Raw genomic sequence first — 27,240 nt, forward strand, 5'->3', positions numbered from 1 at the left:
GCACTAAAGCACTCTGAAGTGAATGAAAATCAGCAAGGTACTGTTACTCAAAACACAGGAAAGTGAATATACTAGTCCATTGCCACTTCTTTCTCTACACAAGATGCTTACCTACCTCCTTCTGCGCTCTACAAGGTCTGGTCAAGAGTGAGGCTGGTGTGGCTAAAAAACGAAATACGATTTAATTAATTAATAAATGTGTAATTAGACATTACTGTATGCCATGCACATGTTGTTGACCCCTATGTGGCAGTATTAGAGAGTTGCATATATGGACATAGGAGCAAAGTCTTGTATGCATAGCAGAGCACTTCGAAAACAGTAAGTAACCTTTGTATATCATCTGCTGTCAAACTCATTCTAGTGGCATTTGGATATGACACCACCAAATAAGGAAGTACTGCCCCAACAACCAAACATTTTGGGAGTAAATCATAAGTTTTATTATGGATATAACCAGTGTTCAACCCTTAAAGAATAGTTTAGTGATGCTAATGACAGTTTATATTTAAGTTGTATTTATTTATAAAGCACAACATACACCTTGTAGGTTTCTTTGCATTAAACTGCTGAGGGACTTTAAAGCAACAATATTGCCACAATATGTTGCCTTTCAGAGGGCAACGGGAACGCAGAGGCTACTTGGCCCATCCATGGGGGTTTTGAACTTTCACTCGTGATGTCCCAGGGCCAGACTTACAATAGATTCTGAGTGACTGGGCCAAGTATCCCTTCTTCACTAGCCCGTCATGGTATGCTTGGACCTTGCAGTTCAAGACGTGTTAGGATACAGGATACTGAACTCAGTATCACAACTCAAATATGTGCCGCAGCAGCAATAAAATCATGGTCCAGCCAAATATTACATATTTATGAAAAAGGGAGTATTTTATTTCTGCCACTAACCAACACAAAGGAAAAATAAGACATCCACAAACAATTACACAGATCCCCTGGAGGTCGGGGCTCTAGTGATGCTATATCGATTCGCTGTCCCACTCTCTCCTCGAGTTAGCGACAGTGGTTATTCACCATTCACTTCTGATAAATTCTAGGCAGGCATCTAAAAATCTGATTTTTTTTTTTTTAACAGACCATCAGGCCCAGTAACTTGCATAATCTACTCGACCTAAGTGTGGTGCGCTAGACCCATAAACTCTCAAATTGTGTGATCCTAGGGAAATATTTTAGTCCACCAAGTCGCCGTTTTTATCAATATAACGAACAAGAGCACCTTCACATACATGGGTTCAGCATGTATGCTGTACAAAAATACGTGTGTTTGATTTAATAGACTAAACTTCTGCTCCATGTATAATAACAATCTAGCCAATTTAAAGGGTATTTTTGCCCCCAGATAAGCCTCCTTGTTCATTAATAGCATGGTCATCTCAGGGAAAGGGCTGGAATGTTTCTCAGTACATATTTAAAAACTTTGACTTTTAATACATATATTACTGCAGTATGATGTGTTGGCACAGTCTTATTTGCAATCAGACATTTTCCATTGAAACTGCCACAGACATGCGGTTTTATGGATATAACTAAATAGCGTACAAATGATATTTGGAAATTGGATTTTGGCACATATTTATCATTTGTACAGGCCCAAGTAAAGTATTCCGATCTATTTTGATCCTATTAAAATCTGAAGTGTTGTGAAAAAAAATATATACAAAAAAGTGTTTTCCTAACTTCTATTTATATGTGTGCCCAGCACCATTGTCAGACAGTTCACATTACAAAATCCTCTAACTTTGCAGTAGGGGACAGAAAAGCAACACCACTCGCCAAGATAAAATAGGCTGCACTTTGTAAGATGACATACGTTGAAATTTTACCTCTGTCTTTGAAGTTCCCCCAGGGCCAACAGGCCATATACCAGTCTTATACAGTATACACACTGGCAGGTGCGAAGCGATCGGAGTTCTGGAGTGCACCCGGTCCATAGGCACTCACAGTGCAGCCAAGTTCAAGTACGTCTGCTGCACTCAGCAGGTGCAGAATCTCTCACTCACAGTCATGCGCTTGAAGAGACAGAAGGCTTTCTGTGGGTTCCCTTCCAGGTCTGTGGGTTCCACTGACCTGGGCAGTGTGACTGCTCTCCCCCCCCCCGCGTAGCTCCACTACTGAGTACAGTCCCCTGAGCCCTGAGAGCTCTACTGCAGGGTGTTCGAGGCCCTCCTCCAACCGCATGCTCCTGCCTGCGCCTCATCCCTGGTGGTCCAGTGGGAGAGCACTCTGCTCTTCTGCCCCTTGCCTCTCTACTCTGTGCCCTCTTCCTCTATTTCCTTTTCCTTCTCTTGCCTTTTTTCTCTGGTCTTCCTTTCATCTCTTTTTCTTTGCTTACCCACATTTGTCACCGCCTCTGATGCCCCCGCGGGCTCTCCCCCTCCAGAGTGTCCTTCCTGCTCCCGCCTCCTAGCTGAGCTGCCCTCTCCCCGATCCCTACTTAATGGCGGTCACGCCGAAGGTGCGCCACCGATAAGTCAGTCTGCGATGCGACCAGCACCAAGAACCCTGGTCCTCCGACCTGCCTCTGCAACGACTACAGCACCCACCACGCACTCAACCCCAGACGCAGCAACAACTGCCAGCTCTCCATGCCGAACACCACCCAAAGCCCTCTCTCCTGTCTACACTGCCGTTGCACCTTCAGCCACTTCGGCACCCCGGCAGGAGCCCCCAGCCCTTCTGTATCCACTACTCACAAACCAATCAACTGCGTCCTCCTCAACATTCCCTCCCTACACAAGCACGCCACAGAAATCTAGGATCTCCTCAACACCTACTCGTCAGACGTCACCTTCCTCACAGAACCCTGGACCAACATCAACTCTGCATCCGACATCACCACTGCCATCCCCGCCGGATACAAGATCCTGCCCCATTCACACAGGAGGAGGTATCGCCATCATCCACAAAAACACCCTCCGCATGACAACCACCACCCCGGACGACAAAACGACCCTCATGGAGCATCTCCACTTGCAGATCCAGACCAACCCTCAAACGACTCTCTGAGGAACCCTCATCTACAGACTGCCCAGACCCACGCCCTCGCCTCCATAGATCACATCCTTCTTGGAGACTTAAACTTCCATCTGGAAAACCACAACAACCCAAACACCGCCTCCCTTCTAGAGAACCTCACCAACATAGGACTCAAACAACTTGTTAACGCCCCCCGCACACAGCGGGACACACACTCGAACTCTTCTTCGCCAACGGAAACAGCATCTCCTACAGCCACACCACGGAACTCCTCTGGACATATCACCACTGCATCTACTTGCCTTCAACAAACCCACCATACACAAGCATGCCCACCGCCTCCCCCGTAGATGCTGCAACAAAGTCACAGAAGACCAGCTGACCTCCGCCCTCATCAGCACCCCACCTCCGACTATGCCATACGCTAACACCACAGCACGCAACCTCCACCGCTGGTTCATAAACAGCGCCGACACACTCCCCCCCCACCCCCCCCCACTCCCCCCTCAAGAAAGTCACATGAAGAGACATCAAGAAAGCAAGTTGGTACACCCCTGCGCTTCAAGAATCCAATTACTCCTGCCGGCGACTCGAAAAGACATGGAGAAATAGCAAACCTCCAGAATCAAGTGCCGCCTACAGAGCAGTCATCACCGCACACCACCAGCTCATCAAATCCACAAGGAAGAAAGCCATCCAAGTCAGAATCCTCACCAACGCTCACAATTCCAAAGAACTATTCTCCATCATCAAGGAATTCACCAAACCCAGCACCAAAAAAACAGAGGTCCACCCTCCGAAAACCTCTGCAAAAGACTTAGTACATACTTCCACCTCAAGATGAAGATGATTTACGACAACTTTGAAAACCATGGCCTCCACACCGCTCCTGCTCCCCATCCTAGCGACACCACCAACGGACCATGCTGTACTGGACCCTGCTCACGACAGAAGACACTCCGAAGACCATGAGAAGCATCCACTCAGGGGCACGCTCAGACCCCTGCCCACCCCATATCTTTCACAGAGCTGCCTCTACCATCGCATCTGAACTACGCTGGACAAGCAACTGCTCACTCAAGACCGCCACCTTCCCCCGATGACTGGAAACACGCCAAGGTCAACCCTCCTCCTGAGAAAATCCTCTGCCGACCCGACGGACCTCAAAAACATCTGGCCCAACTCCCTGCTTCCTTTCTCAGCCAAAGTAATAGAAAAGACCGTCAACACCTAGCTAGCAACTTTACTCAAAGCAAACAACGTCCTTGACATTTCCCAATGCAGATTCCACAGCACCGAGACCACCCTATTCACTGCCACCGGAGACACCCGCCTCCTCCACGAACAGAGACAAACTGCAGCCCTCATCCTAGACCTCTCGGCTGCTTTCTACACAGTCTCACACCGCACCCTAACCCCCCAGACTCCAAGATGCTGGCATCCACGACAAGGCCCTCGACTGGATATGCTCATTCCTCACCGGCAGATCCCAGCGAGTCAGACTCCAGCCCTACCTCTCGGAACCAACAGAGACCAACTGTTTAGTGCCCCTGGGCTCCTCCGTCAGCCCCACCCTCTTCAACATCTACATGGCACCGCTCGCAACCATCGTCAGAAACTAGGCTCAACTTAGTCACCTACGGGGATGACACCCAGCTCATCCTCTCTCTCACCAACGAACCCAACTTCACAAAACAACTTCCAAAAAGGGATGAAAACCGTCACCACCTGTACAAAAAAAAGCTGACAAACTCAACTCCGAAAAAACAGGTCCTCATCCTGGGCTCCACCCCGTCCAGATGGGACGACTCCTTGTGGCACCCCCCTCCGCCCTAGGAAATCCCCCCCACCCCAACAGACCACGCACAAAATCTCTGCATAATACTGGCTCATCACTCCCAATGAATCGCCAGATCAACGCCCGTATCCTCAACCTGCTTCAACACCTTCAGCATGCTCCGAAAGACTTTCAGATGGTTCCACCCAATTCCAGAAAAACCGTCACACACATGCTTATCAGCAGCAGACTAGGCTACAGCAACGCGCTCTACGCCGGAATCAATAAGAATCTCCTTCGCAAATTCCAGACTGTCCAGAACGCTGCAGTAAGACTGATCCTCGACATCCCCCGCCACAGCACCATCACCCAACACCTCCACGATCTCCACGGACTCCCAGTTGAAAGAATAATAACCTTCAAACTCCTCACCCACGCATACAAGGCCCTGCACAACACCAGACCAACATACCTGATCAGCCGTCTCTCCTTCCACACACCCAAAGGACACCTCTGATCAGCCGACCTCTCGCTGGCCACCGTCCCTCGCATATACAGGACCAGAACAGGAGGAAAGTCCTTCTCCTACCTCTCAGCCAAGGCCTGGAATGACCTTCTCCACCTTTGACAAGCACCCACACTGTCCCAGTTCAGGAGGGACCTTAAGACCTGGGGCTTCGGCTGACCCCTCAGTCCACTAAGGACCTCAACCTTGCTCTTCGGATGACCCCTGCGCTCAATGGAGCTGCCCCCCCAGCACCTCGAGACCCTCATGGAAGAGTAGTTGTGCTTCAACAACCATAATTAATTGACTGATTGCTCTTGAAGAGACCGAAGGCTTTCTCACGGTTCTCCTGCTGGGCCGTGTCCGATGGCTACCGATGCGGTGTGACTACGTAAATCCTGTCTTGGGTCTGTCGTCTGGGTGACGGTGCACCAGTACTCCCACGGCATCCTCGCTTCTACAGCAGATCAGAACATGTCGCAGTCCTTGGTGCCCCCAGTTTCTCCCTCTGGCATACAGGGTCACCACAACTTTGAGTCCACGGGCTCCAGCCTGATCAGCATGGTGATACTCTCTCCGGCAACTCTTCCTGGCATATGGGGTTACTAATTTGCTACCGCAGAGAGCTACAACCGCCTTCCCGAAGGCAGTCTTTTTCCGGTGCCCTTCCTGGCATACAGGAGTGCCGCCTCGCTACCACTCAAGGCTTCGGCCTGATCAGCACAGCACAACACAGGGCTAAATTCACAGCAACCTCACCTGGCATACAGGGTGGCTAACTTTGTCATGATCATTGGGGATCATGGTTCGATCCCCGGATCCGGCGGCAGGGGTCTGCCCAGCACCATGTGACTCTGGGCCATAGCTCGCTTAATCTTCCCGACGGCCCCCAGCGCCTTGACACCTTCGGGTAATTGTTCGCGCTTTACAAATACTGGACATGCACATGGGCAACAACCTGTTTGGTGCAGCAGCCTTTTTTTCACACCTTGCACAGGGACTCCATTCAACAGAGATCACCACTTGGGCTCAGGCTCTACCGCTCTCCTCTTCCACAAAGGGCCCACTGGTCTTGGCAAGCAGGCAGGGGCTGGTGCTCCAGGCTCCAGGGCAGGAGGTCTAGGATTCACCGAATGATGTTCCCTCACTAAGCAAAGACACTAGCCCGCTTTAGCCCCTAGTCCTGGTCACAGGCAGAAGCCTTGCAAGGCTTTCCCTCCTCACACAGCCCATGTGGCTGCTTGGCAGGTGACAATCTGTGGGGTCTCAACCGCCCCTTCTTGCAGTCCACTTCCAGACATCAAATGTGATTTGGGGTCTGAGCCTTTGAAGCTTTACTTGCAGTTCTACTTCTTTGAAGTGCCCATTTCTCTGCTCCCCCGTCCTCTTAAAAAGCAGTGTGTTACAGCATTAGGTACTCCAAAGCGGATAGCCCTACAACACAGGTCATGGGAGTGACTAGAGTTCACACCTGGATGTCTGTAACAGTGATATGTGCAATTAAAGCGTAGCCTAGTGCCCCCAGTCCTACTCTTAATGATTCCCTTATCATCCCAATCTCTTTCCTGAGATATGCCCAAGTCCCTTCGCTGTGATTCATCAAGGATTCAAAGATCACCCTTGAAATGTTTAGCAATCTATAAAAAATTATATAACTCTCTCTTTTTTAATCATGAATAAGAAAAGAATAGTGAAATTGACATTAGATAGTCTCTACTACAGTGCCTGTATGTTCTCATTGTGTTTAGATATTGTTTTAAAAAAAGAGAATTCTGTGCAAAGATGAAATTAAAGTACATATGTATTGACTGTCACTTTAATGTATTGGTCATTAATTACTTGTTTTCTTAATATTCAGAACTGTCCTGAAGAAGGTTTTATCTTCAAGTTAACCGAAACGCAGCGTCGACACTGTTTTTAGCCTAACATTATATATGTTTTTTACTGTTTTTATTTTTGTGATGTAATAAATTGTGTGTACAATTATTTGACATATTGGACAAATAGTAAAATGTATGAATATAATACATTTGTATGAATTATCTTCATTAGTATTGTTGACAGTCATGTTATTTTGGCTTCAGTTGTGCACTGTTTGTTTATTTTATTGGATGTATTAGAGGCATTACACTGTAGAGAGTTTTTCTATTGATTTGTAGTATCCGTAATGATGTGCTAGTCATTTGATCATTGTATCATACAGAGACTTTTCTGGGTTTTGCCGCACTTTTTATACAGGAGGTGCTGTTTCCTTTATCTAAGACTCAGTCTCCCTTTCTGTTCTGAATGTGCTGCATAAATGTTTGTTCTGTTACTGTCCTGAGCAGATTTTCAGACTTCTACTATTTTAAGGATAATGAACTTAAATAATCTTTGGAACCAGATTATTAAAAACAGGTGGCAATAGAGAATGCCCAATCTACTCACAGTGTATGCCCTCTAAAGGTATTGCCCCCTTTTGGTATGGGGAGTTGTGTTTATTTGACAGGGGCTTAGTGTAAAATGTAATGCACATCTACTCACAGTGTATGCCCTCTTAAGGTATTGCCCCCTTTTGGTATGGGGAGTTGTGTTTATTTGACAGGGGCTTAGTGTAAAATGTAATGCACACCTTTCTTGGAGCTTAAAAATAACAGGCTAGGCAGTACAAGCATTATAAAAGTAGCAAAATTCAATTTACCAAAATAATTTGACTAGAGACAGTACAGTTGCAACCATGGATGGGTTATTGACCATTCTTAACAGGTATTGATCCTTAAAGCCTCATGTTTGTCTACTGTGCATAAAATGTGGTCTCATGTCCGTTTCTTGATTTTACAAATAGTGCAAGAAATTCTGTGGTGGGATGCGTTAGAAAGTGGGAGATAGGCTCCTGCATCAATTAGGACAGCCCCAACCACTCTGTAATTAAGGGCATTTCTTTAAATAACCTCACATCTCAGTGCAGTTACAGCACACTTATGCTCCCATAAACATCGTACCTCTAGAATCTAACTATATCCTTACATTTGAGCCATTATAGAACCTCTGGAAACACTGTGTGGTTTGGTATAGGTTGCACCAAAGATCTGGAATAACATCTGTGTATCTATCAGTACACCTCCAGCACTGTTCCAATTTGGTAAAGAGGTGAAGTGCATTCTTTAAAAAAACACACTACATCACATTGCATTAATCATCTACAAACCCGTTACCTTGCCTATCACTTTGACCCTGTACAGAGATCCAGCTGGCAAGTTCACACTACAGAATATCATATACATACATGTCCCCACTGTAATGTCTCATGCCTTGTCCTAGTTCAACAGTTAGTATTATTAAATGAGGTAATTGGTGGTGGGTGGCTCAAACAAATAACTGAAGTTTTGCAATCTTGTTGTGGTTACCAGAACAATAAATTGAACTGATATAATAACCTTGATGAGAAGATAAGCAAGGTTTTTTTTCCCCAAAACTGCTTTGAGTGGAGAGTGTGATAATGAGGGTAGAAAACCTTAAGTCTGATTCTAAATATTTATCTTACACAGTAAAGCACAGGGACTTCACGATATTACGGACGCAAATTTATCGTCTACAAATAAATGCACATGTAATTGAAAAAGTGCAAAAAGTATATGAAAAAATAAAATGTACATTTGAACTCAAATTTGCAGTAGGCAATCCTTTTGGCATTATAAGTACATAAAAGAAATAATAATGTCTCGACTTAAGTTAGCTTAACTGTTGATGCCATATTAACTGAAAATAATGCATTAGCATTAAAAGGCTTCTAGCAGCTATTAGAAGCCCGGAGCCCTCCATTTTCTTCAATAAAGTGCTTAACATTCCAAAGTTCTAATGAGATTTAATATGTGTCGCCGCACTATTGGCACCAAAGGGACAAACATATTTTATGCAAGACATATAGATTTATGAAGCAACCTGTCCCATCGACAAGTAGAAATGTTATTGAATTCCACACCCCTACTAAGGTGGGTCTTGGGACAATAATCAGTAAAATCAGTCTAGCTGATAGCCATCTAGAGGAAACAGATACAACACAAGGGAGGAAGACTGAGCATGATTTCTCAAATACATTTATACAGCCAAAGGAAAAAGAGTGTAGAGGAGCAAATGTATCAATGAACAGGTCCAAAGGCAGAAAGATAGTGACAAATAACTTTTTCCTCTCTCACATTGGAGGGTCAAAGTGGAAGTCAGTGACCTTTAAGATCATCTCTAATCAGAGGAATCAGATAACTAAACCACTGAAAAAATATATATACAACAAAGAATGTGAGTGTCTAAGAATAGGAAGCTGTCTTAAAAGAAACGTCTGAAGATCTAGAAAACTGTTCCAAGTAGAATAATTTACAGTTTCGGGAGACGGAGGTAGCAGGGTATAAAGGAGGTTCAGCCTACCTCCTTCTAGATTACCTCCTACGATCCCATCCACTTTACCAACATCAAAAAATATCCAAGATGTATAACTTGGAAGGGGAGAGATTAGGGATGTCCCGATCCTCTACCCTTCTAATCCCTGAATATTCAGCTCATTTAACACAGCTTGTTCCGCTCACAATGCTTCTTTCTCTGTGAGAAGTATTGTGAGAGAACAGAGCATTGGGTATGTACCTTAGCTGAAGACACACTCTAAACTGCCTATGGCTCAACTTGTGGCAAACACCAAGTTCTGTGCCCCAGCAACAAGCTAGATGCTGCTTTGATTTTTTCTTAGCAAAAGAAAAAAGTAATTTCCTACTTTTGTCTTTGTACCTATTTGCAATTTGTCAGAATAGTGTGTGAAAGCCATAGGCGATACCTGATAGCTGTAGACATCTGACAAGTAATTTTTTTGATCCTATGTCGGCCATGCACCACTAGATACTCAAAATTCAGTTTAATAGAAATTTGGGGTGAATGAAAGCTATGTATTTTTGAAATATACAATAGAATGTAAATTTATGGATTGAAGACATTTGTGCTGCTCAGAAATCTGGATTACTCATAATGCCATGTGATTCCAATTACGTTTTTTTCCAATAAGTGTTACTGTGGACACTAACCTAGTACAATGAAAAAATAATTAAGACAAATTTAATATACAGTAACATCCGTCCTGCCATCCTGGGTTCTGACACTTCTGCCGAATAAAATGGAGCCCCACACTGAGCAGGAAATGTCCAAGAATGCCACCATACAGCGCACAAGAAAGAAGTTAGAATTAAGAAGATTTTTTGGGATACTGTTAGGTGCGGTACTTGGACCTGAGGGTCAGATGATATTTCTGAAAACTAGACACGTGGGTGAGACCAAGGAGGTGTAGCTTGCATAGAGTTCACCACTTTTTCTTACCCACAGTATGTCCTAAAATTTCAGGCTGAGTGTTCTGGAATTTTTTAGTAGAAGCAAAAGCCCTAGCTCCCAACATTCCCAGTGATAAAATGAACATCTCCCTTTTCAGGATGGGCCCATCATAGGCAGCAGGAACAAACAAAAACAGTGACCAAGCGAGTACATGCAGTGTCAATGGGTCTTCGTTGTCCGTAGGCCCACCCACACAATTACCTTTTTTTGTTATGAAGAGGTGTGGGAACACTGGATGGTAGGACTTTTGTCATTAGCTAGTATTTCTGGAGTTTTTAATCAAAGAAATTTAAGGAAATCGTTTGGGGAGGGTTACCCCACATAAACTTGACATTTTCAGAATATTCTTGGTAATTCCCACATCACCCTGCATTCCACTATTTCAAAATTGCCAAGAACTGTCCAAGACTGATAGGTTTCCACAGTGCCTGCAGTACCTGGGCCCACAATAATACAGTAGTCACCCCTAGGAGCACACCTCAAATTAAAAACATGAATTTGTCTAGTGGGTAGATCCATCCACGAATCTCCTGAAAGACCAGATGGCCAGAAATCCACACTCACGAAACCTAAGGAAACACAGACAGAAGTCAAATCTTGGCAGTGATATGTTCGTGCATGATGAAGATGGAGGGAATTACCATGTAAAGTCACAGCCGCTAAGAGAGAGGTCTGGCACCTAACGATAGAGACCTCAAGATGTCTTGATGCAGAAAATATACAGATGCAGTAGGTTTCTATACAGTCCTGAGGTAATAAGGCCAAAAGAAAGGTACCCTAAACCGGTATTTCCCTTTCAGCTGCTTTTGAAATTTACGGAATGAACTGCTTCTAGCTTGTTGCCTGTCCATGCCCCACACACAATAAAAGGCCACATATTTGATACCCCATACTAATTAGACCCAAAAAAGCACAGATGAGTAAGACTAGAGGAAATTACGAAAATCTAACAAATGTCATGTTAAATGCATTTCCCCTACAAAATAATTTGAGGGAGGATGGTCTAGATTGTAACAGTAGATGCTTTAGGTTAATTAAAATTTGGAAGTGATTTTCATACTTTTCACACCATCCTGGGTTCTATATCGGCTATCAAATGAGCAGTGCACCATAAACAGTAACTCAGCCATCACTAAGTGGCCTGCGGACTAGCTGAGCAGACCACATCACCAACAACAAGCATTGGAAATGCAATAGGTCTCGCAGCATTAGAGTTAGTGCTTTTAGAATTGTTTATGGGTTTTTGTGTAAATCTTTAGCATTTTTGTTTCCTGTAGCCAATGCTAAAGAATTAAAAAAAAAAGCCATAAACATTTCTAAAAGCTCTAACTCAAATGCTCCGAGACCTATTGCACTGTGTGAGGGTGAGGGGTTGAGGGTGAGTGAGGGTGAGTGAGGGTGAGGGTGGGTGAGGGTGGGTGAGGGTGAGTGAGGGTGAGTGAGGGGTTGAGGGTGAGTGAGGGTGAGTGAGGGGTTGAGGGTGAGTGAGGGTGAGGGGTTGAGGGTGAGTGAGGGTGAGGGTGAGTGAGGGTGAGTGAGGGTGAGAGTGAGTGAGGGTGAGGGTGAGTGAGGGTGAGTGAGGGTGGGTGAGGGTGGGTGAGGGTGGGTGAGGGTGGGTGAGGGTGAGTGAGGGTGAGTGAGGGTGAGGGTGAGTGAGGGTGAGGGGTTGATGTTGAGGGGTTGAGGGTGAGAGGGTGAGTGAGGGGTTGAGGGTGAGTGAGGGTGAGGGTGAGTTAGGGTGAGGGGTTGAGGGTGAGTGAGGGTGAGGGGTTGAGGGTGAGTGAGGATGAGTGAGAGTGAGGGTGAGTGAGGGGTTGAGGGTGAGTGAGGGTGAGACGGAAAGTTGTGGAAAAAGTCGAAAAAGAGAAGACACTGGGCATAGAGAAATCACGGGTAGTCTAGAGGCTACCATCATAAGCCTGTGAAGAAAGTCTTACAAAACTTGTTATTGGAACTCTAGTCTAGGGGAATGTTTTTTTGGTGGGCAGTATTGCCAGTGCACCCTTTTGGGATTGGTGTTTGTTTTGCAGAACTTGAGTATCAACAGGGAAGCACCTGCCCCTCATAAATGTAAAATAAAAATGGCCTTTGTAGCTATTGCCCTGTGAATTTCCGAAAGTTATAATTTATGAATTGATCACTGAAAGCTGTAGGTTACAAATACAGATCGCTTGGAGATGTTAGCAGCAACGTTGCTGGGGTTAGGCCCCCTGGACAAATTGTGACTGACCTTGAGCAAGTGGTTTTGTCCTTGTGCTTCACTTTGCTTTCAAGTAGGGACTATGCCAAATATAAAATCATATTTAGGGAATTGGAGGTTACCAATGCCACCTGGCTATAAAGGTGTTTGTTTGCTTCACTGTTGCTAACTAGCTTCCATTGCAAAATCTGCAACCCAAGCTATACATTAATATGTTTTTTAAGATGGTGAACTAAAGGTTACTTGACAGCTTTGTGTGCACCTGGACTGATTTCTTGTTGTCCAATCTGTTATTGGTCCTTTGAGCTATTGGCATTGTAAATGGCAATGCCTTTCATAAAAAAAAAAATGATAGGTATTTTCATTTACAATACCAATAGTTCAATCTTTTGCAAAAGCAATACCTATTGTATTGCAGAACGCTGTGTCTGTGTAGAGGGCGTTGCATTCATTATTAAAGTTAAAAAAAGAGCATAGTGTCCCTGAAGTGGGGTCCGTGCTAATTGCTAAAGTAAATAAATAATTAAACCAGGCGTGTTGTCCCTGAAACAGGCACCACGCTTAACATCACACTAAAAAATAAATTAAAGCCAATGACCAATATGGACGGAGAGTGAGCGGGGCTGCTAGTGCAAACCCTAACACAGAATGCCTTGCAGAGTGTGCAGCGCATGCGCACTGCCACTAGGTTCAACCTAAACCAGAACTATACTCTCCATTTAGGACACTCTTGCACTTGCCCAAAGTGCCAGTCACTCGGGAGGTTGCATTCCAGGATCTGCTCCGCAAACAAAACCGGAGTGTGTGGGGAAACCTCTACCAAGCAGGACAATTTAAAAGCCGGCAGGAATTACTGCTTGGAGAGGGGGACCACGCCTTTCGAGGTCTTTCTTTATATTAGACTCCGCCACGAGATCCGTGGAAGAAGGAACCAGGAAGAAGAGCCTGTGGACCCTCAGCTCATGCGGTTAGATAACATGCTGTTAGCAGAGGGTGTGGCTGGGCCAGAGAAAGGCGGAGGGTCGGCAGCTGCAGCGGCTGCTGCCGCAGCCTCTGGCGGTGTGTCTCCCGACAACTCTATTGAGCACTCGGACTACAGGAATAAACTATCACAGATCCGGCAGATCTACCACTCAGAACTGGAGAAATACGAACAGGTAAGTCTAGTTGTGGAAAAGACATGGCTGGTGTGGTCGGATGGAAGAGCTCTGTTAAGACTTGTATAACTTAGTAGGATTACAGGGGAAATGAGGTTTATTAGAGAAACAAATATCGTTAGTGACCAACAGAGCTGAACACATGAATCAAACAAGACGGAGGGAAGAGAGGGGAGAGGGGAGGGGGGAGGAGAAATGCGACACGGCGGGAAGGGGCAGGCAGGATGACTCAGGGGAGGGGGCGGAGCGGGGCAGAGCGGCATGTGGGTGTAAACAAGCCGGGCCTTTGAAGTGAAGCTAAGCTTCACTTCAAAGGTGTCGGAGGAATGCGGGCGGCTGTGCACGCGCTTTTAAGCTCAATGCACATGCGCATTGAGCTTAAAAGTCACGGGCACTGCAAGGAATCGCCACGATTCCTTGCAAGTTAGATAAAGTGTGGATGAGCCCCTATAGTCTCGCTTGCTCGATGCGCATGCGCATCGACAGGCGAGACCTAAAAACACACCTTTTCTGTACTTACATACTTAAACAAGCATTGAAAATGCAATAGATCTCGCCTTTGATTAAGTTAAAGCTATTTGCTTTGCTAATAGTATTGTATTCTAGCATTGCATTATTTAGTGTATATTTGTGATATGTGCATATATTTGCTCTCCCCATGCCTCTTTTGTCTGTCTGTCTCATTCAATTGTAATCCTCACTATACGACATTAACACACATAGTATTCTTCTATTCATTCACCTCCCAAATCTGAAACATTGCTCTTTTCCTACCAACGCTATGCTTTAAACTACTACACAGCTAACAAAACTGTACATACAAGTACAACATATCACAAATATACTGTAAATAATGCAAAGCTAGATAACAATACCATTAGCAAAGCAAATGGCTTTAACTTAATCAAAAGCGAGACCTATTGCATTTTCAATGCTGGTTTACTCTGATGAATACTAGGGGGCCGAGGGACGATGATAGGTGGCACGGCAAGGTCTGAGAGGGACAGTTGCGTACAAAGCTGCCGTCAAGGCGGAGTTAAAGGACTCCAGTAAGTTCGAGACAGATTGATTGTGGTTTTATAGCTTGTAGTTTAGGATGTCACCTTATGTTTTTCATTGCATGACTATACCGAAGTACCTATTCCATGAAAGTGGTTATTTTACGAGAGTTTAAAGGTTTTTATGTGGGCTTTCATCACTACAGGGACAGCCTTTTTAACACAGAGTAGACAAAGCTCAGAAAGTGAATAAATCACGCACTGGCACATTTTCCAGTATTTAGCGCTTTTTTTTGGAGTAGAAAGGGTTAATCATTGTGTATTAATAGAAATGGGAATGGGTGGGTTACTAACCGACATGTTAAAGTACATTTTAAGCTGTATTTGAAGTGGCAGCTAGCAGAGCATGTCTTTTATTGCCCCACGCATGGCTGACCTCATTCCTCCCTAAATGATTTCAGTGATGATTTGATGAGCGAGCGTATTTAGATTTAGCCGAAATAGAAGGAGGAGGAGTCAGTCGGTCAGGACACTCATTCATTTGCCACAAGTTCAAAGGAGCCAGGGTAATAAATCGGCCCCAGGATAGCAGACATGGGCGAGGAACCAAGCACACATCTGGTAAGTGGGTCAAATGCACCCCCAAAAACGTGACCTGGTTGAGTGGGGAGGGGCTCATATTGGGAGGCGGAGGCTTTTCATCTTGGTTTTCTTTAATATCAACAGCACCTTGCTGCTGGAGTCGGGGTCTGGGGTGTTTACAAACATGAGCATTCATTATCTAGAACACTGAAAAACAAGGAAGGATTTGAGAGAATAGAAGAAGATGAAACATATAAAACATATTATTTGTCTAAAGTCTCCCTGTGACTCCGTAGCAGACTGTAGCGTGTGTAGCAACGAAACGCTGTCTAAGAGCAATCCACCAATGAAGACACACAACGCCGTCAGTGGCCAATAAAACCGCAGCAGTGAAGCATTGTCTCAAAGGAACGATCCACCAATAAATATGCACAACGTAGTTAAAGCCAATAAGGTGGCAGCTTAAACTCCAGTCGTTATTCAACACTAATGGCAACATTTCAAACACTCAAAAGTTGCTCCAATGAGAATATCCAATGCTCCAGTAAAAACTGAACGGTAACCCAGTGTCAAGGAATATCCAATTACGGCAATTTCTTCATATTAATCTGTGCCTACTCGTATTCAGTGTAAGAAAGGCACGCAAACGAAGTAATTTTCAGGCAGAGAAGGTATTCATTATGTTTGGTGTTTATTTGCAGGACAACATGTATAGCAGAGTTAAGACAGGTAACTGATAACATCAACTGCCTGCCCCACGTATATATACGTATATCTACACACCCCAGCTCCTCGAATGTACACTTGCATTCTACGAGTAAACCCAGCTCATTAACTCCCAGGAAGGCATCATCTGAAATAGGCATGAGCAATATACAAAGCATTTCCCGATCGTGTTTATTTCATTTTATTACAACATTAGATATGAAAATAAACAGTAACGGCCGAGCATATCATTTTTTTCTATTTATTTACTTTTGAAGCGGCACCCACGCTTTAGCTTAAGTTGTTTATAGCTAAAGCAGAGTGTGCCACAATTGTAACCAAAGGGGGTTTCGAAGAGAAGCCTGCAAGTTATCCCCTGCATCACTGGCATCTGTAATACCATGGAGGAGGGGCACCAAGATGCCGTCTGCCTCATTTTTGTTTAAAGAGTGAATTCAAAGAAACCCATTAGCCTCTCCTAAGTAGTCAGCTTCGTCCCTCCGAAAGTACCATTGGAGCTTAAATATCGGAGCACACCTTTCTCTTTAGACCGTGTGATTCCAACATGGTACTTCCTTGACGAGGGAAATGCGAAAAGTAAAAAAAAACTGCTGTTTTTAAATTATTTCCCTTAGAAGCTGCCTGCTGCTATATTTACTACGTGCTATACAGCCAAAATAAAGTAATGAAAATACACGTATATGTTCGTAGCTGCGTAAAGGGGTAGGGCCCTGGACTCGGGTGGTTACGCTCGCCAGTATCAGTACATTTACAGGTATAAAACAAGTAAGCCCTTTGTGACAGAAATAAACAAAGTTCAGTCGGGCGCAAAGGGGGTTCAAAACATACCTTTAATGCGGGCAGTGATCATTAGACAAAGGGGGAACAAACCATACCTTTAATGCGGGCAGTACACGGAAAGGGAGCAGCTGTAACTGGAGCTGTTTTTAGATGTGTTTACGTGCACAAGGGGCCAACAAGGCGGCTTTAGAGAAGGAGGCGGCAGTCTGACTCAGGAGCTGCGCTTTCTCCCGAAAAAAAGTTACTACACCAAGTGATAACGAGGAGAGAGTCACGCCGCCAGTAAAGCATCCAGTCCAGGTGGGCGAGGCTAAAACTGGACAGGGTGGTAACCGGGAAGGACTTAAAAGCCTCACAAAGAATAGGAAGTTAGGGTTTAGCATATAGAATGATGCTAGAAAATCAAAATAGGGGCGGAGCCTACACTCTACTTCTGTAATCGTATCGATTACAAGAAGCCTTCGCATGGCGCGAGCAGACAAGCGCGCTACTAACGCCAGGCGAGACCTAAATATCCAGGCCAACACTCTCTTGGACAGTGTTTCTGGATTTATAGTTGCAGCACCGGGATAACCCTTCGGGGCTGATTCCAGTGCATAAAAAATTAGAACAACCTAACACTTGAGACATGCAACCAAATATAAAGCTAATTTGTTTAAAAGAGATAACAAATATTGCCATTTTCTTTTATAATATATTCAAGGTGCAAAGAGATATTGATGCAGGCATGAACCAAAACATAGCACTGAATGCGCTGAAAACAACATTTATAGCTTGTCTGGGTGCATAAAGACTAAAGAGGCACATTAGTTTTAAAAACTTAACAAGAAAATAAATAAAAAACAGCTCTAACAGAAGGGTATGAAAAATACTACATCAGTGAAAGAGTTAAATATCTACAAATTGCATGTTTTGGACTACAGTGTTAATAGGTTAAGTGCATAATGTTGCGTTATAAATGGTTTAATCTCACACCTATAAAATTATTTAAGTGCATGTTTATATTATCAGTTATATAGATAAGGAAATGCATACTAATTGCAATTTCATTTTTCAAAGATCATAAAAAATATCTATATAAATAAAGACAAATGAACAAAACTAAATTAGCAAAACAGATGGAAAGGTTACCAAAATAAATGCCCAGAATACTAAGAGACCTACTGAAAAAATAATCTTTAGACTGCACTCAGGCAACTGAAGTACTGAAAGCAGCAGGACCAAAAGACAGGTTTACTCGCACAGGAGTTAAAAATATGGTTGTCTACCATACCTGTGTAAGTGTTTCATGTGAGTTTTAGCATGAAAGCTAATTTCCCAGACTGACAACACACAGCCCTTTGTTTCATGTTCCCTGAACATAAGTTAATTGCTGCACAGGTGCTGGATCAGTGGGAGAAAGTGTGTCTAGGTCATATACATATCCAACCAGTTTGTGCTGCCAACTTTCATCCTACCTGCTCCCAGTGCAGAAACACCTTTACTTCAAAATGACTAGGTGGTTGTCTGAGTTTAAATGGTGCAGCTTTCCTGATTGAAAGGTGGCATCCTTGATATAATCACAAACCTAAGATAAATATTGCCTTGCCATTGTTTTTAAGTCATCCCTTCACTTGAAAGAAGATCTGAGCACCAGTTACACTTAGAAGTGCACCGGTTTTCAGGACACCCTGGGTAGCTGGTGATCCATCAATGAGAGTTCTGCAATAGCCAATACACAGAGAAATGGAGGACAGGACACCAGAGATCTACTGTCAGATTCCCAGCCCAATAGAATACACACTGATCACTAGACTAAATTTGCTTGTCCTGACTGGATCCAAATGATGAGGCTTCACTTCCTTCAGTAGTCATGGAGTGCTCATTATCACTAAACCCAAAGAGACCAGTACAAAATAGTGCTTTGTCTCTTTTAGTCTCTTTTAACCTGTAGCAACTGGAAATATGGACATCAGTATTGCCAAAGCTCTTCTGCTAGAGTGCGCAGGATTACAGAGAATTACTCTACAAAGAATTTCTAACCTACCTTTACATGGTACATTGATACCCTCCACTCTATCCTCTTTTTTTGCGATCTTGTCATCTAAGCTCAGTGTTCGTCAAGGATAAATACAAAGCAAACACTCAAGTGGTCTTAATACAAACTTAAACCTTACAAAACTTAATCCAGACAGAGTATTATCAACTCTTTAATTATAAAGAGTGAATGAAAAAAACACCTTTAATATTTTAAAATATTAAATATAAGAGCAATGGGATTAAACATCAAAGATACTAAAACAGTAAAAATGGTGGCAGTTATATTTTGGTCCTATCGTGGGCACACCCATGGGATTCAGAATCAGAAAACTTAAGAGGCATCTCCCATGCTATACCAATTTAAGAGTGGATGAGCACTTGCAAACGTGAAGGAATTTGATTAGCATAATATTAAAATCTTTTGTTTTCGTTGTGGCAATTGCTAAATTTTTATTCGAAATGTGGTGCAAACGAAGATGCCTTGTCAGTAGTTAGAGTAGCGACTAGTTGTCGTCGTTCTACCAAAAGTTCAATTTCCCTGATTTTAAATGGTATTAATTGAAGCCTATTTCCTTTTAACTTTCACATTCGACTATTTATATTTTTAACTAGTATGTGCCATAAATTGATGTTATGTAATATCCCACTAATGTTACCCTCAAACGTGATATTTGTATATGCTCAATGCACTTTCCTCTTTGCCACCTCTTTTTTTGGGGGGTTATTATGCTAATATACGTAAACTGCTAGTGCTGTTACTTTTTGACTTTTTTGTTTTTTCCTTCTTCAGCCTTTATTCTGTGATTTTATGATAATGAGGATAAAAAATATATATTATTGTACTTTTATGGCAGAACCTGCCGAAATAAAGTTTTTTGATGATGATGATGAAAATCTTTGCGGTTTGTAAACATATGATTCATTACAAATCCAACATCAATACAATATTTAGAAAACAATATCTATTATCCTAATTAAAGTTATGTCAAATGTTGATGAAAAAAACAATCTTACACTCTAAAACAAATATTTGCCTAAGATTTTAACATTCCTTTGGACATCTTTGAGGGATTATATTCAAATCAACAAAAATCCCTTTTTCGGCTATTCATTAAACCCTGAATGCCCAGTTATTCGAACTTGGCAAACATTTTTCTATCAATATCCTGTGGTAAATTTCAGGGGTGTGGAATTTAATGAAATATGTACTTGTCCAAGGGACAAGTAGCTTCATAAATCTACTTGTCCTGTAACAAAATCCACTTGTCCTTTTGGTGCCACATAGTGCGCCGTAAAATAATGGCAGCCATCTCAATATAGAAGAACTCTGATAGTAGCATCTCTGGTTAATGTCAGGCTAATACTATAAAAGGATTTGACTTTTGGGGGTTTTCACTAGCTTTTCTCTAATCTTTTCCCATACTGAGAAAGGTTGGAAATTTACTGCCCCTGACAACGGCAGAAGTAAAGTTTCTTCCATGGCTGGGAAAAATGTGGTTCGAGGAAAAGTGAACTTGTAAACACTCATATTTCCACTGGGGCACATTCATCTTTGCTCATGCTAAAATGCAATTCACAAATATTTTCTAGAATTACGGTTTCCTGGCCTACTTAAGGAAATTCATGTGAATTCATGAAAAACGTAAATCTGCACTAATATAAGGACATATATCCTGGGTGCACTTTTGTGACTTTCTTTAACATTTGAGCCCCTAATTCAATCTGAGTTAATTAACCAAGACTTTTTGTTTTTATTTAAATGCTTTCTCATCCTATCTATCGGCTGGCTTCATTGTGTGTGACAACATTCTGCTCTTTTACAAAGTAGTTTTGTTCAGTACCTGGAATTTCTATGGCAATGAGGCCTTTATGAGACCAAATACTGGCTGTCTAGTAAAAACGTGCTGACGAACAGCACCACACCTACCTGATAATCCCCAGGTAGAGAAAGGAGCATAGTGCAGGCCAAGTGAGTAACCAGAAAATTGAAATACCCCCCACTTTGATCCAAAGCTCTTATGCCACCAAGCAAGCAAAAAAGTCACTCGAGTCCTCTCCAGAATTGCTCTGTCTCTTCCATCTAAGCATCCATCCATTCATCCTTTCACCCACTGATATCTAGCATTTCATCTTTACATGGTCATCCATTCATTCTTTCATCCATTAGCCTTTCACCAATATGTTCGTCCATCTGTTGATTTGTCAGTCCATCCGCTCATCAATATCCAAACCTACCCATCCATCTCCAAACCTAACCATTTCAGCCATCTGTCCATCCTTGCGCTCATCCATATAGCCACCCTTTCCCTCCATCCATCCATCCATCCATCCATCCATCCATCCATCCACCCTTTCACTCATCCATCCACCCACCCATCTACCAATCCTTCAATCCATCCTTCCACTCATCCATTTATCCTTTACACTCATCCATCCTTTCGCTCCCTAATCCATACACCCTGTAACCCATCCATCCATCTTTTCCTTCATTATAACATCCTTTGTCCATCCACTATCCCCGTCACTCAACCATCCCTGTCACTCATTCATCCATGCATTTAGCCAGCAATACTTACACTCACTCATCCTTTCATCCACACATTCATCCATCCATCCTTTCACTCACACCCACCCTTTCACATTAATTATGAGCCTTTGTCTGTCGAGCTGCAGACAGAAGAGGCCCATCAAGAGCTCCACCTCTACACTAGCTGGTAAAGTGGGGTGTTCACGAAGCCCCTGTTCATACCTATCCTTCCATCTCCAAATCTATCTATCCAACTCATCCATCCCGCCTTCCTTTCACTCATCCATCCTTTTGCTCATCCATCCATCCTTTCACCCCACACATCCTCCTTTTCGCTCATATTCATCCACCCTTTCACTCATCCCTCCATCCATCCTTTTGCTCATACATCCATCCTCCTTTTCACTCTTATATCCTTCCACCGTTTCACTTCCTCCATTTATGCTTTAGCTCATCCATCCACCCTTTTACCCCATCCATCTTCCATTTCACTCATATATCCATCCACCCTTTCACTAATCCCTCCATCCACCCTTTCACTAATCCCTCCATCCACCTTTACACTCAACTATCCACCCATCCATTCACCCTTCCACCCAGCTAGCCACCTACCCACCCACCGATTCATCTACCTACTCAGCCATCCATCCATCCATTCATCTACTCTATCTCTCACTCATTAATCCCCCTTTCATTCAGCCATCCATCCTTTCACTCATCCATCCACTTTCACCCCATCCATCCACTTTCACCCCATCCATCCACTCAGCCATCCATCCTTTCACCCTTGCCCATCCATTCTTTCACGCATCCTTCCTTACATCCATCATTTCACTCATTCATTCATGCATGTATCCATTCACCCTTTCACTCCACCCATTCATCCATGCACCTATCCATCCAACCTTTCACTCATTCATACATGCATCTATCCATCCACACTTTCGCTCATTAATGTATTCATCTATACATCCACTCTTTCACTTATTCATCCATGCATCTATCCATCCGCCCTCTCACTTATTCTTCCATGCATCTATCCATCCACCCTTTCACTCATTCATCCATGCATCTATTCATCCACCCTATCACTCATCCACCCACCCCTTTCAAATCCATTATGGGCCTTTGTGTGCAGACCTGCAGACTGAAGAGGCCCATCAAGAACTCCACAGCTGCTGTAGTTGCTATGGCAGTGTGTTCAAAATGCCCCTGGTGTATGCACAACGTGAGATGAGAGGCCTGGTGCAAGGACAGAAATGGGGGTGGCCTTAGGCCTGCATGAAAGCCTCATGGAGAAACATATGAGCTTTAATGTAAGCCCTGAATCACTAAGCAAACAAGAGGCCAAGGGGAGCAGGTCCGGGCTGTCAGAGAGGGCGGTGTTAGCAGGTTTAGGCACCGGGTGAAACAAAGTGTACAGGAAAGGCAAAGTGCAAAGAAGGGGGTGCACGAGGTGCATGAAAAGGGAAAGCACTGCTCTTGGGGCCATATGAGGCCCAAGAGTGGAGCAGAGATTAAAACGCAGGGGTCATAGAGTTCAAGTCAGAGCAAGAGGCAGATAAGGCAGCCTCTTACATGCCAGTGCTGTGAGTGTACTGAAGCTGCAGAAGCACGATGTTTGTCTCATGCTCAAATAAAATAAAAGGAACAGGGGCGGGCCTGGGGGCCACACAAGCTTATGGAGCTGGCTGCAACTTTGAGCTCTGCTATATCTCTGTTGTTGTTCTGCTCTGGGGAAATTAAAGTGCAGGCCCCAGCACCATTAAACTGTCTACTTGTCCTTTGGACAAAATGCAAATTAAAACCTCTTGCCCTCCTAAGAAATCTAGATGTCTCGGGCGTCGGGAGATAGGAATTCCCCACCCCTGCGGTAAATAAATAATTAATTACCGGTTCTATTTTTCAGGATACTCATATAAACAGATAGCTCAATAAATAAGAGTCAGGATTCGAGGTATCTTGAGTCACAGGCTTTAATCAGACATAAAGGACAGGAACAGGACAGCCTGCATGGGAATAGGATGGCAGCTGCCGGGGGCAGGATCTGGGAGCATAAGGATAACTTTTAATAACAGTGCACAATATTTATAGTTAAACAAATACATTACATTCAATACAGTAGGCGTAGCAGTAGGCGTGGTTTCGTAGCAGTCGCGAAAGATAAGGGCAAAATGATGTAACAAGAAGGCGTGTACAGGGCGTATACATAGACATGTGATGCAAACGTAACAGAATATGTCATAAACGGGGCGGAAACATGGAGGGGGCTACCTGAGCAGCTGGGACCTCTAACCTAGTGGTGCGCGCAAATGGGCAATGACGTGTTACCAGGGAGAACTGGGGGCTATGACTTCTGCGCCAGAAGAGGAGACTAAAGTCTGGAGTGTCAGGGCGACATGTACCCAGGCATATCTAGTATCTGGTGTTTAGAGTACATGTTGATAGAATCCAAAAGTTATCAGGGCAAAGGCTAACAGACACTAAGACTGGTGCATGCATTATTCTTCATGTATTGCTAGGAATATTCTATGAATATTAATACAGTATTTCTCTTACATGGAGACATAAAGGCTAGACCATGACGGAAACTATTGATGCGATTCAGTAGCTTAGGAATGCAGAGAAGGAGGGCTGAACTGATAACTAGAAACATAACATATTCTTGGCAGACTAGGAGGCAGAGCCAGGCCGGGCCGGGCACTGCGTGGCAAGAAGTAAGCTAAGGGTCAGGGATGCAGGTGGGGGCTGTATCGCTCCTCGGAGAGGGTTCAGGAGACAGGAGCTGAATCCGAGTCCGGGCCCTTTTGAGGCCTAGAAACGGGGACAATTCAATGAATTAACGTGCACACCGTAAAATGTGGCCACGTAGGTTTACATAGGCCTGATATTCGTTGCTTTCATGAAGACTGGAAACTGGCATACTAGAGATGGACACAACTGTAATTGCGTCTTTAATTGATCAGAAAGGGAATACATGCATATCGATCATGCACATATAACATAAGATGGGGAACACGTAGGCACATACAACATGGCAAAATTTACTTTTCCACATTCCCTCCTTGTGCCCTACGTTTCCATCAGGAAACATCAATATTCATGATACCATCTATCATTTCATATAGCATCATTTGCTCGTCTCGAATTGTCTTGGAACGGGATCTAGGACTAGGAATACAAGAGGTAGCACAAATGCCGCAAATCGCAGGGCCACATTGTATACAGAGGCAGCAACTGAATATGATCATTACTGCAATACCTAGGAATGACAATACTTTCCATCCCCAGGCAGATATAATACTCCAGAGCCAACCGGACCATGTCCAGGTGCCTGGATTCTGGTGTAACTGATGGGCAATTTTGTGAAGTCTGGTTATAGCTGAATAAACAGACGGTGCGTTATTAGGAATGAAAATGCAGCAACTAGATCCGATGACTCTACATGCTCCTCCTCTATCGGCCAGTATGACGTCAAGAACGAGACGATTTTGGAGCACGACAAATCTCATAGCAGATTGCTCTTCAGTTAAGTTACCTAGAGCAGAAGTAGTCTCATTCACTACTGCTTCAAGGGTTCTGGTTAACCTACGTATTAACTTACTATTCTGGACAGGTCCTATAAAGAAGAAGAAACCTTTATTAAAGTCTTGATACTGTTCTAGAGTAGTTTCAGTTCGATCGACAATTGGGGACTCGATCTCCCTTCTAGGTCTGACGTGTACTAGATGTGTGTTTCTGTGATAGTCAGATGGGGCTAGAAAAACTGGTGGCAGTAGGAAGGCAATGTAACATGTTCCATCCCAATCGGGGGGCAGACGAACATATGCGGTCTGACCACAAACAGAATAAGAATGACGTGAGGCTTTGAAAATAGATTTCCCACTGTCACTATACTCGACAGTAGTAGTACAATCACTATGTCCTACATGTGCGGAACCATTCTTTCTGACACATAATTCGCCTTTGACTGGTAGTACTGAAATAGCAGGCAAATCTGGAGTAGTATCAGACTGAACATTCAGGACCATGAAATTCGGAGAATAATTACCCAAATTATATACTTCATTTTCTAGATCTAACCCTGTTCTATGGGAGAGACCTTTCTTGTCTGGAAAGCACGTTCTATTCAGAAGGGACATATCATTGGAGGATGATGTTAAAGTGGACCATGCTCCACACGAACCATTATGTGAAAATGGATAAGGAAAGAGTGGCAGAACTCCCTTTGGTGTCTGGAAAGGGGGGAGTCGACCACACACCCAACAATTAGTGGCATTGCTGGTCTGGTGTGAATAGTGTAACATTCGGATGAATGTATTATTTCGCATAGCAAGACGATAGGATAGCTCGTGAGGAGGCAGATCACTAAATGTGTGCTCTACTGTAGCATTAGAAAACTTGTTTACATGTGAACTTGGAAAACATAAATGTAAAGCATAACTTGTGCAGGTAACCATTAGGCTCACATATAATAAAAAACTTAGAATGATGATACATCGTGTAGAGTTTTGACTAACTCTCTCACTATGGGGGTCTATCTCATACATGTCAGAAACCTGTCTAACCGTTTCACCCGAGAGGGACTTAGACAATTAAACTGGCTGACTTATTTTACTAGACCGGAGTTTCAATTTATACTCCTGTTGCGGAGTTTTCTCTAACAGAGGGACTTTAAGTTCCGAGTCAAGTTCAGAGTCTGTTTTTAGGCAGTCTTTAGGAATAGAACAGTCCTTAGCAAAAGTTTTTTCACGAATTCCATGGAATTTCTTGATGTGGGACAGGTGGACCCATCCCTTCCTGCCCTCCAACTTCACTGCTGTCCTTGTAGTTAATAAGACAAGACGAGGCTCCTTCCAACGGGGTTCCAGCGGACTTGAACGATCAAAATTCCGCACCAACACGAGGCTTCCTGGAATGACTTCATGCGGTTTCACCTCGGTGTTGTCTGGAAATGCGGCGGCAACCTGTGAACGACAAGAGTGTAGGGCAGACATCAAGGAAGCTAGGTAATCTGTCAGCATATTACTGGAAACATCTGTAATACTGCGGGGTCTAGGTGTACCCCACATGTTTGGGGGGCGGCCGAATACGACCTCATACGGGGACAGACCTGATCTGGAATGTGCAACCATCCGCATATAAAATAGAGCAACTGGCAGGGCAACTAGCCAGTCTACACCTTTCTCTTTGCATACTTTGGCAATGCGAATTTTCAGGGTCTGATTATGTCTCTCTACGAGACCGGCTGCTTCAGGATGGCGCACACAATGGAACTTCCACTGGTACCCTAACAGAAGGGAAACATGTTTCATAAGCTCGGATGAGAATGGCTGGCCGTTATCAGAATATACGACCCTAGGGAGTCCATAGCGGGGAAAGAATTCACGAACCAACTGCCTGGCAGTGGTCGCGGCTGTGTAATCTGGAACTGGATATGCTTCTGTCCACCTGGACAAAGGCCATACAACTACGAGGACATACTTGAAACCTCGACATCGCTCCATCTGAATATAATCCATCTGGAGGACTTCAAAAGGGTGGTCAGGGGGCTGGAATCCACCTTGTTCCACCGGGACACTTTTACCTGGATTGAACTGACAACATATCATACAAGTACGGACTTTCT

At 43.8% G+C, this 27,240-nt stretch overlaps 1 protein-coding gene across 5 annotated transcripts in view; it reads right to left on the bottom strand.

Moving 5' to 3' along the window:
* Window positions 1–27,240, bottom strand: part of DLG5 (discs large MAGUK scaffold protein 5) — a 957,981-nt gene that overhangs the window by 884,459 nt on the left and 46,282 nt on the right. The gene's annotated exons all lie outside the window — the stretch shown is intronic.

This window comes from Lissotriton helveticus, chromosome 5_1 (genome assembly GCF_964261635.1).
Source record: "Lissotriton helveticus chromosome 5_1, aLisHel1.1, whole genome shotgun sequence".
Taxonomy (NCBI): Eukaryota; Metazoa; Chordata; class Amphibia; order Caudata; family Salamandridae; genus Lissotriton; species Lissotriton helveticus.